Here is a 17,004-nt window from a genome sequence, read left to right as displayed (position 1 = left end):
ACACACACACACACTCTTAAATGATATTCTAGAAAGGAATTCACCAGAATATTAATAATAGTTATCTTTAAGGAATAAGAATGTGGGTGATTTTAACTTTCTTTTTCTTTGATTGAATTTTCTAAATTTGTTAACAGAACACTCACTATTTATGTAATTTAGAAAATAAATGTAAAAATTTGTCCAACTTCATTAAAGAAAAAAAGGAGAGAAGAAGCAAGACTGGCTTTTGTATGGGAGGTGAGAAGCTGTTGAAAGAAATGTAACCAAACGTGTTTTCACTACATGATTTTCCACTCAGGCCCTCAGGGCTCAGATACATGCTCCTGTGAAAACCAAGCTGCTCACTGTTTCTCCCACCCATCCCTTTCTCACCTCACCTGTACTTCACTTCCTCCAGGGAGCCTTCTCAGATCTCCCCACCCCCACCAACATGTAAATAGTATCTTCTGCAGGATTTTTAGAGCCATAGATCTGATCCCTTAAGTGTCTTATCACTCTAATTGTTGCATGATGGGTATGAAAAGACACTAAGATATTATTGTTTAAGATAGGAGGTTATTATTATTAACACTAGAGAGGGTTTCTTCGAATAAGGTAATAGGAGCTTTACATTCCTGCTTCTCCCACATCACACAGAGCTTGGTAAGGAGTAGGTGCACAATAGAACTTTACTGAAGGGCTGAAAGATCGGCACAGGGTCCTTACTTCCCTGGGAGAGAGGGTTGCAGAGAGACGAGCTTCACAAATAAACATGCACTAGCAACATAAGGGAGACATAGAAGAGCCTTCCTGAATGACCCAGTGTGTGCCAGGGATTGCAATGGGCATTTAATTTCTCCCAATCCTTTCAATAATCCGCAAAATAGGTATTAGCCCTAATTTACAGATGAGGGAACTGAGGCTGAAGTTTGCACAGCCAGTGAGCGGGGCAGACAGGGTTTAACCCATGTCTGCCTGACTGCACAACCCCTGACCTTTCCATGAGGCAGGAGAGGCGCCAGAGGAGTGACTCAGGGAATAGGGTCAAAGGTCTCCCTCTTCCGAGGCAAGTGCCTTTCATGCCAGTAGATAATACAGTTGCCAATTTCATCTATGATTGTCTGCGTATCTTCTGTGCTGGATGCCATGTGCCAGTACACAGGTAAAGGGTGTGGCTATTTTTTTTTTTTTATATTAACAGGATGTTTGGAACCTGTCTGTCCAATTAAGAGTTTAATTTCGCCTGGCCGGCGTGGCTCAGTGGCTGAGCATTGACCTATGAACCAGGAGGTCACACTTAGATTTCTGGTCAACCCGGACTTGATTCTCCAATGTGGGGCATGCAGGAGGCAGTTGGTCAATGATTCTCTCTCATCACTGATGTTTCTCTCTCTCCCTCTCCCTTCCTTTCTGAAATCAATAAAAATAAACTTTAAAAAAGTTTAATTTCTCATTTATATTCCTCAGTCCACATGCGGATGCCTGTGCCTGACCAACATAATCCCTCCTCTGAACAATATGAGACAAGTCAGGATGCTTTCCTTCTAATGGGCTTTGAGAAATGATCTGCTCTTCGATCTCTTGTCTTTCCCGAGCATATCTGCTGAACTTCCCCAGGTTATATGTGGTGAGTGGCCATTCAAAAGTAAGTGAGGCAAGCCAGAGGGGATGGTGCATGAAAAAAACAATGTATCAAAAGAGCAGAACTCATTACTCTTCTTTTTTTAATGTTATTTTATTGTTTAAAGTATTACAAATAGTAGTACATATGTCTCCTTTTTTTCCCCATTGACCTTCCCCTGGCGTCCCCTACCACCCCCTCCCCCGCCCCCGCCCCAGTGTCTTGCGTCCATTGGTTATGCTTACATGCATGCATACAAGTCTTTCGGTTGATCTCTTCTTAACAACATTTATAGCCCTGGTCCATGTGGCTCAGGTGGTTGGTCCTGTGCACTGAAAGGTGACCAGTTCTATTCCCAGTCAGGGCACCAAAACAAAAACAACATTTACAATCAACTTTAAAGTATTTTTAAAGTTATGATTGAAATATAATTAATATGTGACATTTTATTAGTTTAAGGTGTACAGCACAATGATTTGATATATGTATATATTGTGAAATGACCCCCACAATACGTTCAGTTAACATCCATCACCACACATAGTTACAATTTTGTTTTCTTGTGATGAGAACTTTTAAGGTTTACCCTCTAAGCAACTTTCAAATGTGCAATGCAGTGTTGTTTAACTTTAGCCATCTTGTTGTACATTACATCTCCTATCTGGACGTTTGTACCTTTTGACTACCTTCATCCAGTTTCCCCTCTGCAACCATCAGTCTCTTCCCTGTTTCCATGAGGTCAGTGTTTTAGAGTCCACATATAAGTGAGATCATATGGTATTTGTCTTTCTCTGACTTATTTCATTAGCATCATGCCTTCAAAGTCTCTCAATGTTGTTGCAAATGGCAAGATTTCCTTCTGTTTTATGGCTGTAATATTCCATGTGCCTGTGTGTGTACACATGCCATATTTTCTTTATCCAGTTATCTGCCCATGGACGCTCAAGGTGCTTCATGTTGTGGCTGTTGTCAAGCAGGCTGCAGGTATCAAGGGGTGCAGGTATCTTTTTGAGGTAGTGATTCTGTTTCCTTCAGGTAAACACCCAGAAATGGAATTGCCGGATGCAGTCTTTTTAATTTATTTTAATAAATAAGTTTTATCGATTTTTAAAGAGAGAGGAAGGGAGAGGGAGAGAGAGAGAGAAACAGCAATGATGAGAGGGAATCATTGATAGGCTGCCCCCTGTACGCCCCCTACTGGGGATCGAGCCTGAAACTTGGGCATGTGCCCTGACCGGGAATGAAACCAGTGACCTGACCTCTTGGTTCCTGGTTTGATGATCATACCAGCTGGGCATCGGTTTTCATCATTTGCTACAGTATGTTCTATAAAGTCACTGTGAAAACGGAGTTAGTATTGTTTCCAAGGTAAATACGGGGTTAGGTGTCCGGGAGCCTCTCTTCACAACGTTTTCATCAACTGATAAACACATAACTTTGTTGTATGCGTGTTTCTGTTTAGAGACACCTTATTTAATGCATATTGTGGATTCATTAACATTGAACTCCCAGCCCATGGCGCTATCACTCAGGCCTGAAGGAAGCTTACCTAACACGTTTTCTCCGTGAGGCATATCACTGCCTACTTGTGCTCAGGAATAATCACACTTCTGCCCTGCGCTTGGGGGCCATTTCAAGCAGTGAAATCAGCAGCGAACAGCACAAAAGTGTGAAAAACATGGCACGAAATAGACTGGGAAAAGGATGCTGGTGTACAGTATGAGAGATGAAGAAGAAGGCTGAGCGTGGCCCGCCCAGCCTTGGCTGGGAACTTGTGTAAATAGTTTGCTCAAACTGCCCTAAAGCACCACAGACGGGGGCGTAAACAACAGAAATGAATTTTCTCCCAGTTCTGGAGGCTGGAAGTCTGAGATCCAGGTGTCAGCAGGGTTGGTTTCTCCTGAGGCCCCTCTCCTTGGTTTGTGGACGCTCACCTTCTCCCTGTGTCCTCAGGTGGTCTTTCCTCCTGTCTCTCTGTGTCCTAATCTCCTCTTCCTGTAAGCACACCTGTTAGCTAAGGGCCCACCCTAGTGGCCTTATTTTAACTTAATCACCCCTTTAAAGGCCCAATCTCCAGAGTCACATTCTGGGGTCCTGGGGTTGGACTTCAACATATGAATTTTTGAGTGGGCACAAATTTGCTCATGTCTGTGAATGCCCTAAAAAAACCCCGCTGTGAGTGTTGATTTTCGGGTTACAAATAAATTGTAGCTAGTTGGAAAATTCATAAATAAGAAATAATGAGGATTGACGGTAATTGCATCAACGACAACTGTGGAATCAGACATCTGGGGGCTGTTGAATTTTTTGATACTTGCAAGGCTGGTCTGAGGTAAACTTCCAACTCTAAGAAGATAACTTTCCTCCCCATTCCCTAGACTTGGACCCGGAGACACAGTCTGGGTCACGAGGAGGAGAGGGGCAGGAGCTTTCTCACTTACCCGCAGTAGCCTCCTCCCCTGCCCTCTTTCTGGGATTCTTCTCTTCAAGTGAAATCCTATTTAGTTTAAAACAAGGAAAGCAATCATGCTTGTAAAGTTTCTGGCCTCACCCAAAACATTATAAAGTGAGCTATAAATCCTGGGAACACAATGTCTGCTCACTCTGGAGCTTTCTAGAAAATCTAAGCCAGATAACCGGAGGGGCTGGGGCCAGGGCTGGGGCAAGGAAGAGAATTTCTCACTCTCCTCCGGTGCGTGGGTGGGCATGGCAGCAATGATTGGAGTTAAGGAGATTGAATTGCACGAAGTTCTCTGGCTGCCAGGGGTCAGCATCAGAACCAGGGACTTCAGACCCCCTCCTCCCCCAACTTGTCCTCCTTTCTCAACTTTTGAGTTGGAACGAACGGAATCAGTCCCAGATGCTGATAGTAATACACCTACTACATTTGAGATGATCAATACATCTTTCTAGGCCTTGAGGCATTTGTGAATTCTTTTACTTTAAAAAAATATACTTTTAAAAAAATTGATTTCAGAGAGAGAAAGGGAGAGGGGGAGAGAAATAGAAACATCAATGATAAGAGAGAATCATTGATCGGCTGCCTCCTGCATGCCCCGAAGTGGGGATTGAGCCTGCAACCTGGGCATGTGCCCTGATCAGGAACTGGTGACCTCCTGGTTCATGGGTCGATGCTCAACCATTGAGCCAACCCGGCCAGGCTCCTTTACTTTTCTATCATTTCTTGAATGTCTACTACAGGTGACTCTTGAACAATGTGGGGGTAAGGGGCACCCCCCCACCCCCATGCAGTTGAAAATCTACCTATAACTTTTTTTAAAGTATATTTTTATTTATTTCAGAGAGGAAGGGAGAGTTAGACACATCAATGATGAGAAGGAATCATTGATTGGCTGCCTCCTGCACGCCCCCTACTGGGGATCGAGCCCGCAACCTGGGCATGTGCCCTTGACCAGAATTGAACCAGGGACCCTTCCGTCAGCAGGCTGTTGCTCTATCCACTGAGCCAAACTGACTAGGGCCCACCTATAACTTTTGACTTCCCTACAACTTAACTACACTTGGCCCTTTGCATCCCTGAATCCGACCAACCAAGGGTCAAAAACAGTATTTTTCATCTTCGGTTGGGAATCTGCAGTTGGGAATGTGAAAATATTGTTTTCAATTCGCGGTTGGTTGAATCTGCCAATGCGAAACCCAGGATAGGAAGCGCTGACTGTATCTATAGAAAAAAAAATCTGAGTTGAAGTGGACCGTGCAGTTCAAGCTCGTGTTGTTCAAGTGTCAGCCGTATATGCAAGAAGGGATTGGGTCCCAAGGTGAGTGAGCCCGGGTCCCCCACGGTGGGGTTCTGACCACCGATAGAGCTGCCCAACACGGCGACAGTGTGAGCCTCACATGCCACTGCACGTGTCTAGCGGTCACAACAGAAGACGGAAACAGGTGAAATTAATTTGACATGTTTGTTTAACCCAATATATGCAAAGTACTGTCCTGTCCACATGTAGTCAGTATGAAAATTACTCACGAGACATTTCACATTCTTTTATTAGTTTTATTAGTACGTACTACATTTTGTAAGACTCCAATGTGGATTTTATGCTTCCAGCATTGCTCAATCTGTATTAGCCCCCTTGGTAGTGCTCCATAGCCATAGGTGGCTAGTGACTACCCTATTGATGGCACATGTCAATGGAAGATACTTCTAAATGAATTCATGCCATGAGGAGATGCTGGCCATAAAGGAAGCCTGTACTCTGTACTCTGGGAGCACTGGGGAGGGAGCAATTTACTTTGTCTGGGAATTGCTTCAGAAGGGTTCCCAGAGGAGGGGACTTTTGAGTTGAGACTTAAATGCACCCAGAAGGAAAAGACATTTTTGGCAAAGGCAGGAGTCTTTATTTGGGGGCTTGTAGAAGGGGGAGGCCTTATTCCCTGAGCCGGTTTGGTCTGGATGTTCTTCAGGCTGGTTTGAGTTTGCAGTGGGCCTGGAGTTCCAGGAGGGACCGTCAATTTTCAGTCCTGATGAGTTTGCTCAGGGCTGTGTGTTTATACCTGAGTCAGCCAATCCCTGCCTTCTGGTTGCTCATCTTTAGACCAATGCTGTAACTATGTTACATGATGGTGCTTAATACAATTTGATGACTGAATGAATGAGATTAATGAACTTAATGGATTAAATCAGGGAAGGTTTCTTGGAGGAGGTCCATCTTCTAGGAGGCTGCAGAGACTTACTGGGCTGTTACTGGGAAGATGATTTTTCCCTTGTCTCTCTTTTTTCCCATCTTTTCTCTTCCTCTTCTCTTTATACATTGCCCACAAAAAGACTTTAAGGGCCCTTGGGTGGAACCCTAGAACTGGCTCTTGGCATCTAGGTAGGTGGGGCCTTACCGAAGGGCTAAAGGACAGGATCTGGGGGGTGGTGGGGCAAGACACAAGGCAAAGCTGGTCACAGCTGGTGGCACGTAGTTCCACACCTGGTTCCCCGACTCTGATACTGGACAGATCGTTCACCTCTCGGCGTCTCAGTCTCAACATGTCCATCAGGGAGAACATACTCCCTGCAGGCCATTATTGCTTTTACTGTTCTCTCACTGCCTCAAGCTCCTAACCTCCTCCCAGGAAATAATTTAGCAACTGCTGAGGCCAGCGAGCGGCTGCGGCCAAATCAGATGAATGCCACGGAACACACTAATCTGAAGGGAAGTCCCTGCCTTCCTAAGGCTGCACGGACCGCGCTCACCTCCACAGAAAGCAGAGACGCGAATGACGCCTGAAGAAGGAAAAACATACTTTCCGAGTTCACTTGGCTGCGGGAGCCTTTCAGGAGACCCAATTACAGTAAATCTAAAAATAAGGCCCGGGGAGGGGCTGTGTGCTTTTCCTTAAATGCACAAAAAGTTTCTCTTTTCTACCTGACTAGGGAACAATATAATCCAACAGGCACATTTTGCTTTATTTTGTTGTGTAGGATCCAGAAAAGCTCAGGGGAGAAAGAGTTCCTGAGATTGTAGCTTGTTTCTAGAAGATCAAACCAGGGAAAGTTATTTTTATACCTAGTGGTTTCTCTCTCCCGCCTCCCCCCCCCCCCCCCATTCCTTCTCCTTTTAACTGCCTGGTATTTATCCTCACAATTGAGGGGTTTGTCTTGTTAAACAAAGTATTTTTTCTTTCCTTCATTATAAAAGAAATACATGTTCATTGTAGAAAATTAGAAACTACTAAAAAAAAAAAAAGGAAGGAAGGAAAAAAAAAAGATCTGTCATTCAAAGATAACCATGGTTAATTCTTTGATACTTTTTCTTTTGGTCTTTTTTTCTCTGCTTCTTTAAAAGTAAAGTCCATATGATACATATAGCTTTTTTTGGGGTGGGGGTTAATTCTCACCTCCGGATATTTTTCCATTGATTTTTAGAGAGAGTGCAAGGGAAGGGGAGAGACACACAGAGAGAAACATTGATGTGAGAGAGACACATTGACTGGTTGCCTCCTGCATGCACCCTGACCAGGGCTGGGGATTGAGTCTGCAACCAAGGTATGTGCCCTTGACTAGAATTGAACCAGGGACCCTTCAGTCTGCAGGCCGACACTCTAGCCACTGAGCCAAACCGGCTAGGGCGATACACATAGCTTTGTATCCCACGGTTGCAATGAAATATTTCTAACACGTGGCAGAATACACTGCATGCCCCTTCCCCATCACATCTTCCTTCTCTTCCAGAAGTAAGTTTTTTAAAATAATTCCACTGCTTCTCCCTCCCCGCCAGTTTTGCACATATTTTGGTATTGCTAAATAATAGATTGTGCAATTTGCATGTTTTTGAGCTTTATATAAATGCCAGCATAGTGTCTAGTTCAGGAGGGCCAAGAAATCTGACGGGAACTTGTTACCAGGTGACTCTGGGTGGATCACCCCAGATTCAAGTGATCCCGGCGTGTTGTGTAGACACTGGAACTAATATCCTTCCCTGTGTGAGTCAAGACATAAAGAAAGGTTGATTCCTCCTAAGTTTGTGATAGTCAATCACGATAATGTGTTTATTTGTAGTTCATTCATTTTACCGCTGTGTAGTATTTCATTATGTGAGTATATCACCAGTTCCGTACGTATCCATTATCCTGTGGATAGACGTTTGGGTTGTTTCTGATGTCTGGCTATTTCAGACGCTGCTTTCATGGGCATTCTTCGGCATGTTTCTGGCTCACGTGTCACAGGGTATGTGCATCCGCAAAGGTGTGAGAAAATGGCAAATTGTGTTCCAAAATGATCACACAAATAATTTAAATTCCTCTGGAAAGTGCATAAGATTTCCTGTTGCTCCAGACCCTGGGCAATGCTGGGTATTGTCAGACTTTTCCAATTTTGCTATTGCCATTCTGGTAGATGAAAAGGATATCACACTGTGATTTTAATAGAATTTTCTTGATTTCTCATCAGGTTGACTGCCCTTAATTTTTTATTTTATTTTAGCCATGCAAGTTTTTTTTTTTTTTTTTTTTTTTTTTGAGAAGTCTATTAATATCCTTTGGTCATTTTTCTGTTAGGTTGTTTGTCTGTTATTTATTTATTTATTTATTTATTTATTCATTGGTGTGTCTTACTTAAGAAATCCTTCCCTACCCGGAAGTCATCAATATATTCTATATTTTTAAAAAATGTAAAGTTTTGCTTTTCATTTCAATTACCAAAATACCTGAAATTGATTTTTTATATGGGTGAAGTAGGAATAAAAGTTTTATTGTATCTTCCATATGAATAGCTGATTGTTCCATTACTATTTATTGAATAGGCTATCTTTATCAACTGACCTGTCACCTGTCACAAAGCTCTTTCCTTTTTGAGGCATCTTTAATGGCGTAGGTATGTTTTTGGGCTCAATTCTCTTCCAATTGGCGTATATGTCTCTCCGCATATCAAAAATACCCTATCTTAATTTTTATAATTTTATATTAAGTTCTGATATTTGGAAAGATAAGTTTTGTTTTATACTATTTGTTATTCATCAAAATTGACTGAATTACTATTGCCCCTTGGCTCTTGCTCATGCATTTCAAATTAGATGTGGGAGCTCCTGTATAACCCAACTGCTAGGTTTTTGTCAATCGTGTTGAATCTGCACATCAATTTGGGACAGTTGGCATCTGCATATTGAAACTTCCTATTCGTGAATGCAGTCCCCTTCCTCCCGTTTAAGTCTTTTAAAGTGTCATCTAAGAAGTTGTATAGCTTTTTTTCTAGAAAGCTCTTGCAAATTTTGTATTTGAATTATTTTTGTTACTATAATGAATTACATTTTAAAATTGTATTTTTTAGTGATAGTTGTTAGGTTATAAAAATGTAATTATGTTTGGTTTACTGATAACAATTTTACTAGTTTTCTTTAATTTTATTTTCTTTTTTAATCAATTTATTGGGGTGACATTATTTAATAAAATTATATAGGTTTGAGGAGTACAAGTCTATCTGAATACTGTATTGTGTGTTCACCACACCAAGTTAATTTTCTTATTCTTATAATTTGTAGTTTCTATTGGTGTTTTTTGGTAGATAATCATGTAATTTAAGAAGAAAGATAATTAGATATATCTCTCTATATATTTGTATTGTCTAATTGCATAAGGTAGGACCTCTAAAAAAAACCCCAAATTTAAACTAGGATAGCAACTTTTATGCTGAATATAAAAGAAATTCTTCAAATGATTTACCATGAAGTATAATATTTACCTTGGATTTTTGTAAATATTCTTTTGTTAAATTGAGGAAATTTCTTTTTATTTCTAGTTTGCTAAGTTTTTTTAAAAGCACTTATTAGTGTTGAAGTTTTTTTTAAAGTATATTTTATTGATTTTTTTACAGAGAGGAAGGGAGAGGGATAGAGAGTTAGAAACATCGATGAGAGAGAAACATTGATCAGCTGCCTCCTGCACACTCCCCACTGGGAATGTGCCCGCAACCAAGGTACATGCCCTTGACCAGAATCGAACCCGGGACCCTTGAGTCCGCAGGCCGATGCTCTATCCACTGAGCCAAACCGGGTAGGGCTAGTGTTGAAGTTTTAAAGAGCTTTTTATATGTCGATGCATACTCTCTAGTGATTTATCTCACTTTAGTTTTTTATTTTTATTTTTTAAAATCTATTTTTATTGATTTCAGAGAGGAAGGGAGAGAGACAGAGAGATAGAAACATAAATGATGAGAGAGAATCCTTGATAGGCTGCCTTCTACATGCCTCACATTGGTGATAGAACCCACAACCTAGGCATGTGCCCTGACTGGGAATCAACCTGTGACCTCCTGGTTCATAGGTTGACGTTCAACCACTGAGTCCACGCTGGCTGGGCTTATCTCACTTTATATGTTACAATGATGAAAGGTGAAAATAAATATCTAATTTAATTCAATGGCATTTCTTGGATAGACCAAATTTGGTCATGTGTGTTATCTTTATAATTTCTGCATTTGACTTGCTAAAATATTTGTTTGGGGACTTTGCATCTAGGTTCATATGGCTAGTGATTTTCCTTCTTTATATGATATTTGGCTCATTTTGATATCAAAGCTGTATTTTCCTCATGAAATGAGTGGGGAGGTTATTCTGGTCTTTCAATTCTTTGCAAGAGTTTGAATGATCTGTTATTACCTGCTCTTAACATTTAGCTAGAACTTGCTTTTGTAATCATTGAGCCTGTGAGTTCTTTATGGGATGGTTTTAAATTATAGATTTAATTTCTTTAATGATTAAAGGGAAAGCCACTTTAAGTCAGTTTTGGTGGATTATACTTTTCTAGGAATCTTTCTATTTTATCTAAGTTTTAAAATGGATTGGCATGAAGTCATTAATAGTATTTCTTATTCCCAATATTATTTATTTGAGCCTTCTGTCATTTTCTTCTTGATCATTCTCCTCAAAAGTGTATCAATTTTCTTAGACTTGTAGAGTACCAACCTTTGAGTTTAAGTTCTCTTTCTTTCTATTTTACTAATTTTTCACTTTTTATTTTACTAGTTTCCACTGTTATTGTTATTTCTTTTAAAATACATATATATATTTTTGCTCAGCCATCATGGGTCAGTGGTTGAGCATCGACCTGTGAACCAGGATATCACTGTTCGATTCCTGGTGAGGGCATATGCCTCGGTTTGCAAACTCGATCCCCAGTGTGGGGTGTGTAGGAGGCAGCCCATCAATAATTCTCTCTCATCATTGATGTATTTATCTCTCTTTCCCCTCATTTCAATTACCAAAATACCTGAAACTGATTTTTTATATGGGTGAAATAGGAATAAAAGTTTTTATTATATCTTTCATATGAATAGCTATTTATTGAATAGTCTGTCTTTATCAACTGACCTGTCACCAGTCACAAAGCTCTTTTCTATCATAGACATCTAAGGAGAGGGAGATAGAAATATCAATGATGAGAGAGAATCATTAATCGGCTGCCAGAGAGAAAGGGAGAGGGAGAGGGAGATAGAAACATCACTGATGAGAGAGAATCAATCATTGATCGGCTGCCATGCCTCCTACTAGGGATCATTGCCCTGACCAGGAATTGAATCATTATCTCCTGGTTCATAGGTTGATGCTCAACCAATGAGCCACACTGGCCGGGCTCATTTTTATTTCTTATGTCTACTCTCCTTCAGTTTATTCTGTGGTTATTTTCCAGTTCCCTAAGTTGGATTTTTAGTTGGTGGTATTTCAATATTTCTCCTTGTCTCATCCAACCATTTAAGGCTACATTCCTCTTCAAGTGTTGACTTAGCTGTGTTTAGTACATTGTGATATGTTGCATTTTCACTGACATTCAGTTCTATGTGTGTTATAATTTACATTTTAATTCTTTCTTTGGTCTTTGACTTATTTTAGAAGTATGCTCATAACTTTCCCAAACCATAAGATTCCTTTTGGTATCTTTTTGTTATTTATTTTCCCACTGCATTGCTTTGTGGTTAGAGCATATAGCATATGTGGCATGCTTCTGAATTTTGTTGGACTTGCTTTATGGTCTAGAAGACAAGGTTTCATGTATGAAGCGCAAACCATATGGGATATACTTTATATACATTATTTTGATTCCCCCCAACAAAGATTCTAAATACAAAATAATGTGTATTTAACAGATGAGGAAACAGGCTCAGAGAAGTTAAGTGGAGGAAGCAGGAGTTAATTCAGATTAGTTGAACTCGAAACAGTTTTTCTACTCATATAATAGCCTACTTTCTCATTTGGAAAATAAGATATAATACTATTCATATTAGCAAAATATGGATTTCAGGGCTATCTGGGTATTTCTCCTTTTGATTTTAGTGTTGGCTCTTCCTTAATTTTCCCAACCATTCACCTATCTTTTGAGGCCGCCCTGGGCCAGGCTCTGGGGTCTGTGTCTGGTTCTTGAGAAGTCCATGTTCAGGTCAGAGAGTGAAGAAAGCTTGAATTGCCTTCCCCTAACATAACACTTAGCGTTGTGAGATCAGTTGTTCTTTCAGTGACATAGAAAAAAAGTCTCTTAGAGAACACTCAGAGGAAAATGTTGAATAAATAGAGTTGCTATTTCTGGGTGGATTGTTGTGGTGACCATGCTGTCATCATTGTTGTGTATTTTAGGACCCTACCCTTTCCAAGTCTCTCCCCCTGCCTCCTGGTCCTAGCCACCCCCTGGTTTCCATCCTCAGCTTACTCTCTGGGAGTCTCACCGAATTCCATCACTGTGGCTTCTGTGCGGTGCTGGCTCCCCCAGACCTGGGTCTCCAGCCCCACCTTGCTTCTATGTCCTGTCTTAACTGGCCTGTGCCTCTGTGCTGAGGACACCATTTGCCCTTGGCCTTTGAGGGTGCAGGCTGTGAAGGTCTCTGAGCCCAGGGCTGGAGGCAGAGGCTCCTTCTCCTGCTCTCATGCCCCTTCAGATCCTTTCGCACCTGCCTCTGTGCAGCCTCCCTCTCTCTCCCTCCCCTTTGCTCTTCATTTCCAAGGCCAGGCAGTGGCTGAGCACTTTCCCATACAGTAGGCGTCTCAAGTCATCTTCCCTAACCACCTTGTAAGAACGTCATTCCTACCTCTACTTTGTAGATGAAGAATCGGGGCCTAGGGAGGTGAACATTTTCTCATGGTCTTGGCTGGGGATGTGAACTCAGGCCCACCTCTCAGTGGGTACTCTTGTCCCCATTCTGCGGTCTTGGAAGACTTAAGATTCTATTCCTGCTGCTACTAAATGGTGACCTTGGGCAAGTCACAGGCCTTCTGTGGGCCATATATGGTTCCTTCATCTTAAAACTGGGCAGACTCATCTCTACCTTCTCTTTTCATAGGATGGTGGGCATTTCAGAGCAAAAGAAAGCTCTTTTTAGGAGACGTGTGAACTTGGAAAGGCTGCCTGGTCAACTCTGAACCTTACACATACTTGCTACTCAAACCGGGGTAACCTCTGAGAGCCAAGTCCCTTTGTGGGCGCCTCTCTGGGTTTGCTGTCTGTGCATGCCTGGGGCCTGGGATGCAGTTCCTGGGAGGCCGAGAAAGCAGCTTGTGCAAAGAGCTGAAGTGGAGAGAAAATAGAGCATTTGGGAGATTGCAAGGACTTTTGTGGCTGGACTAGGGCGGGTGGGGATGTGGTGAGACTTGAGGCTGAGAGGCAAGCAGGGCCCAGGTTTCCTGAGCCATGCTGAAGAGCTTGACTTTTAATTCAAGGACAATGGGAGGGCAGTGAAGGCATGTAAAGCAATGATGGTGATGATGACAATAACAGCCATGCTGCTGCTAATAGCTGATGTTTATTAAGTGCTAGGCACTCTCCGTTAACTCACAATGCACACAACAACTATAAGGGGTAAATGCTATAATGGGTAAGTGCCATTATTATTATTATTATTATTATTATTATTATTTATTTTGTTTCATAGATGAGGAAACTGAGAGATGTTAAGTAACTTTCCCAAGGCCACAAGGTGGTCTGTTCCTGACCCAGACTTCAAACCCAGACATCTGACTCCAGGGGTCACTGTCCTGATTAACCATGACTTTCTCCTCAGTGGTCAGAGGTAAAGAATTACCTTGCTTACTTTTCCAGTTTGCCTTTTAAGAAGGTAATTCTGTGTAGAGGGTGAGAGGAGGAGAGACTGGAGGCCGAGAATAGACCAGTGATGGCGAACCTTTTGAGCTCGGCGTGTCAGCATTTTGAAAAACCCTAACTTAACTCTGGGGCCGTGTCACATATAGAAATTTTTTGATATTTGCAACCATAGTAAAACAAAGATGTATATTTTTGATATTTATTTTATATATTTAAATGCCATTTAACAAAGAAAAATCAACCAAAAAAATGAGTTTGCGTGTCACCTCTGACACACGTGTCATAGGTTCAGGAGGCAGAGAATAGACAGAGGCCCCAGTCTATGCAAGAGATGATGGCGGCCTGAGTCCGAGGGGGTGACTGTGGCGTTCCCCAAATTTGAGAGGCTTTACGACACTGGAATGAATAGCACATGGATTCATTCATTCAGCAGCGGCTGATTGAGAGCCTAAAATGCGTCAGGCCTGGAAGTGGCCAGGCCATGATCGAGGGTCTGTGAGTGAGAGGGGAAAGTCAAGAGTGATTTCACCAGATAAGGCGGGTTCTTCCTGAAAGTGAAAGTGCAGCCCGGAGCAGATTAGATTGAGAGGAGATTACTGGAAGGTTCTGGAACCTTCTAATAGTCTCCCCTCAAGTCCTACTGCTGGTGGGAGTTGTGAGCCATGTGGAGAAGGGCCTCCCTTGGTTCCCACCCTGCTGGGACGGGCTCCCTCCTGGCTGGGGATGAGGTTTGCCTTGGCGTTGATTCCTTGTTAATTACCCTGGAAGGTTAATTCTGTAGGTGCCAGGAATGACCAAGAGTTAATTTCTCTCTCTCTCCTGTCTGCCTCACTTCTTCAATGTTGTTTTTTTTCTTTCTTTAATGGGCCATCCAAGCTTGTTGGAATGTTTACCAAAGCAGGCTAGTTAGAGATGTAAATAAATGAATTTACCTTGTCAAAAGGATCTGGAGATGGGATTCCGGGGAGAGGAGTAATTTACAGGTGAATAATTACTTGGAAACCTTTCTCTAATTACGTATCTTCTCCCAATCTGCTCTTCTTTGAACTGCTAGCAAGGGGTGTACGGGGGTGGCGTGAGGAGTGGGCGATGCTGTTTTGGACTTTCCCTCTCAATTATGAAACACCTTTGGGGGGAGAGCCTCCGCCAGGATGCAGGGTTGGCCAGTCGAGCCCTTTGCCATGTGCACGGAACTTTCATGCTCATGACCTCATCTTCTCGTGTATTCTCCCGGGTGGATGGTGTTGCTGGTCCCACTTATGGATGGGAAAACTGAGGCTCCATGGGTGAGGTTGCTCCCCATGAGCCACATGATGAACAAGCTGGGTGCTGTGGGTCAGACCCAGGCTTCTGGTTCTCCCCCCTCCCCATGCCCACCCCGACCCCCCAGGTGGTTCTTGCCCGCCCCCCAACACCCCAGGCCAGTGGGGATCCTCCGCGTGAAGCCCGACCCACCCGCTCTGGTGCCAACAACCTGCTCCGTCTTCCCTGTGGGCTGGCGGCCGCGCCCCTTCCTTACGCAGCTCATTTTCCATTTTAAGATTTCCTGTTTGAACTAAAGGGCAAAGATCTCCACAGTATCAGCCTGGAGCCGGGCTTCTGTGTGTATAAAGGGGAGCCTCGGCCCCTGCCCTCTGTTTGTCCACTGGCCTTATCGACGCAGCCCAAGTCCCAAGTTCAGAGGTTCCAGTTCCTTCCCGATTTGCTGGGTAAAGTCCGGCCCTTCCGTGAGGGCGGCCAGGGCGGGTGGCCAGCGTGGAGCCAGCAGTCATTTACAGCCGGGCCGTGCTTCCGTCCTGCCTGGCGGGCCGCTGGCTGCAGCCCACACGAGGATGGACCGAAGGACATGGGGACTTCGAGTGCCTTCTCTCTTCCTCTCCCTTCCCTCGCCCTCTGGCAAGGCGTCCCGAGGGCCTGAGCAGCCATGTGTCCCTGTGAACAGGGCCGGCCAGGGAGGAGGAGGTCACGCTCCCCGCAGCCTCCTTGAAAGCACAGATCTTCTTGGGGGGCCACTCTGGCCCTCCAGGCGGGGACATGCACTCATGCGCACACACGCGTGTTCCTGCAAGGGCACACACTCCCAGCGAACACCGGGGATCTCCACAGCCTTTCCCAGAACAGGCACTTAGCTGGTGCCATTTTTATGGGGATAATAAGAACTATCGCTGGGAGAACAGCTTGCTGGTTCCAAGGTCCTTTCATCTCCTGGGCTCATCTGATCTGCAGGACAGTCAGGAGCCGTCCAGATAGTTATCTCGGAGCAATTGGAGCCCAGAATCAATGGCTTCCCTCAATCAGCCCTTTACGCAACAGGGGTTATAGGGAGCGTCTACGTCCCAGGTGTGCTGGGGATTGAGGGGACACACAGATGCAGACCCTCTTCCGGTTGCTCAGAAAGTTGGTGCCTGCAAAGGGCACAGAATGCCAGAAGCACCTCGGGGTGCGGTGGGAGCAGGGAGTCAGGGTGTGGGGTGGAGGTGGGGTCAGGAAATGTAGCCACAGGATTTCTCAAGAACCCTGCGAAGCACAAGGAGGCTCAGAGGAGGGGGTGGCCCTCAATGGTACCTGCAGGGCACCCCCACCTCCCGGAGCCGGGCACAGAGGACACACGAGGGCCCTTCTCCGTAGATCCCCACAGGACTGAGGTCTCTCCACCGAAGGCCAGTCCCCAGGAGGACAGCTTCCCCTGTTCTGTGACCTGCTTTATCTCCAGAGCCTAGCACGGAGCCTGGCTCCAAGCTCTCCACAAATATTTGCTGCTGAGGGAGTAGACACACACATACCCACCGTGCGTGCAGGCACTCTATAGCTCAGGACCATAGAATCCACACGCCGAAGGGAGCTTCTAGAATAGCACAGGTTGCTACCTGGGA

At 43.7% G+C, this 17,004-nt stretch overlaps 1 long non-coding RNA gene across 1 annotated transcript in view; it reads left to right on the top strand.

Annotated features, from left to right (window-relative positions):
* The window catches only part of LOC111825859, a 157,308-nt gene that overhangs the window by 53,528 nt on the left and 86,776 nt on the right, over window positions 1–17,004 (top strand). Inside the window, exon 6 of the long non-coding RNA XR_002829063.1 lies at window positions 1,450–1,609. This is a non-coding gene — a long non-coding RNA (uncharacterized LOC111825859). The remainder of the gene's footprint in view (window positions 1–1,449; window positions 1,610–17,004) is intronic.

Source organism: Myotis lucifugus, unplaced genomic scaffold (assembly GCF_000147115.1).
Source record: "Myotis lucifugus unplaced genomic scaffold, Myoluc2.0 scaffold_43, whole genome shotgun sequence".
NCBI classification, from domain to species: Eukaryota; Metazoa; Chordata; class Mammalia; order Chiroptera; family Vespertilionidae; genus Myotis; species Myotis lucifugus.
This window is presented reverse-complemented; position numbering and strand designations above follow the sequence as displayed.